The sequence below is a fragment of the Chiloscyllium plagiosum genome, unplaced genomic scaffold (genome assembly GCF_037043375.1).
Source record: "Chiloscyllium plagiosum isolate Xiang-an unplaced genomic scaffold, Cpla_swu_hap1 HiC_scaffold_44, whole genome shotgun sequence".
Classification (NCBI taxonomy): domain Eukaryota; kingdom Metazoa; phylum Chordata; class Chondrichthyes; order Orectolobiformes; family Hemiscylliidae; genus Chiloscyllium; species Chiloscyllium plagiosum.
In genome coordinates, this window is record NW_028270182.1 from 402,279 (window position 1) to 404,778 (window position 2,500).

The following is a 2,500-nucleotide window of genomic DNA, read 5'->3' on the forward strand; positions in this document are numbered from 1 at the left end:
TAGGGAGGGGGTGTAGGGGGCTGGAGGAGGGGACAGAGATAGGGAGGGGGTGTAGGGGCTGGAGGAGGGAACGGGGATAGGGAGGGGGTGTAGGGGCTGGAGGAGGGGACGGGGATAGGGAGGGGGTGAAGGGCCTGGAGGAGGGGACGGGGATAGGAGGGGGTGTAGGGGGCTGGAGGAGGGGACGGGGATAGGGAGGGGGTGTAGGGGGCTGGAGGAGGGGACAGAGATAGGGAGGGGGTGTAGGGGCTGGAGGAGGGGACGGGGATAGGGAGTGGGTGTAGGGGCTGGAGGAGGGGACGGGGATAGGGAGGGGGTGAAGGGCTGGAGGAGGGGACGGGGATAGGGAGGGGGTGTAGGGGCTGGAGGAGGGGACGGGGATAGGGAGGGGGGTGTAGGGGCTGGAGGAGGGGACGGGGATAGGGAGGGGGTGTAGGGGCTGGAGGAGGGGACGGGGATAGGAGGGGGTGTAGGGGGCTGGAGGAGGGGACGGAGATAGGGAGGGGGTGTAGGGGGCTGGAGGAGGGGACGGGGATAGGGAGGGGGTGTCGGGGCTGGAGGAGGGACGGAGATAGGAGGGGGGTGTAGGGGGATGGAGGAGGGGACGGAGATAGGGAGGGGGTGTAGGGGGCTGGAGGAGGGGACGGGGATAGGGAGGGGGGGGGTCGAAATGAGCAGATGACCAGCAGACGCGGTCCGTCTGAGAGCCAGGACAGAGGGTGCTGGAAAAGCTCAGCCCGTTCGCCAGCCCCAGAGAAGGGAAGTGAGAGATCACCTTGTGGGACTGTTACCCTGGCACCCCCTGACTCCGCGGGTGAAGGGGGATCGTGCCCCCTTCCAGGTTTGGTGCACAAACTTTCCCCCCCCCCCCCCCCCCCCCATCGGGCGCTGTGGGTGGTTAAAGCTCAGCGGGGTAACGGGGGGTGGGGGGGTAACATCCGAGCGGGGGCTGGTGGTCCGGAGGTCGGAGGTAGCAGTGAGTGGCCTGGTCCTCCAGGGGGTGTGCCACACACCTCACAACTGTTCACAACCCAGAGACACCGGGCGGGTGGCTGAATGGGCGTGAATTGCCAGCTGGGGTGGGGGAAGCTCACGCCCAGACGCACCCCTCGGTCTGGCCGGGGCCCGTGGGTGACCCGCAGGGGGGTGGGGGGCTTGGGACAGAGGGCAGGGGCCGGTTCGATACGAGGATGGCCCGTTATCCCACGTCCCTGTGTCTCCCCCCTCCACCCCCCTTACTGGGATAGACACACACTCACTCACACCCTCACACTCACCCTGACACACTCACACACTACTCTCACCCTGACACACACACACACACACCCTCACACTCCATCACACTCACCCTGACACACTCTCACACTCACCCTGACACACACTCACACTCACCCTGACACACTCACACACACACACCATCACACTCACCCTGACAAACTCACACACACACTCACACCTTCACACTCACCCTGACACACTCACACTAACCCTGACGCACTCACACACTCACTCACACCCTCACACTCACCCTGACACTCACTCACACCCTGACACACACACACTCACACTCACCCTGACACACACACACTCACACTCACCCTGACACACACACACACACTCACACCCTCACACTCACCCTGACACACCATCACACTCACCCTGACACACTCAAACACACTCTCACACCATCACACTCACCCTGACACACTCACACACACACACCATCACAATCACCCTGACACACTCACACACACACCATCACAATCACCCTGACACACTCACACACACACACACCATCACAATCACCCTGACACACTCACACACACACAATCACAATCACCCTGACACACACACACACACACACACACAATCACAATCACCCTGACACACACACACACACTCTCACACACACACACCATCACACTCACCCTGACACTCACACACACATACACCATCACACTCACACGCACCATCACACTCACCCTGACACACTCACACACACCATCACACTCACCCTGACACACACACACATACACCATCACACTCACACACAGACATAGAGTCACACACACGTGCACACAGACTCACACACACCATCACACTCACACATACAGACAGACACACACAGACACACTCACACACACACACAGACACACACACACCATCACACCTCACACATACAGACACACAGACACAGACACACCATCACACCTCACACACACAGACACACACACCATCACACCTAACACACACAGACACACACACACCATCACACCTCACACACACAGACACAGACACACCATCACACCTCACACACACAGACACACACACCATCACACTCACACTCACACACACAGACACACAGACACACCATCACACCTCACACACACAGACACACACACCATCACACTCTCACACACACAGACACAGACACACCATCACACTCACACACACACACAGACACACACACACGCCATCACACCTCACACACACAGACACA

At 59.8% G+C, this 2,500-nt stretch overlaps 1 long non-coding RNA gene across 1 annotated transcript in view; it reads right to left on the reverse strand.

Annotated features, from left to right (window-relative positions):
* The window catches only part of LOC148136852 (uncharacterized), a 13,428-nt gene that overhangs the window by 1,668 nt on the left and 9,260 nt on the right, over positions 1–2,500 (reverse strand). The window lies entirely within an intron of this gene.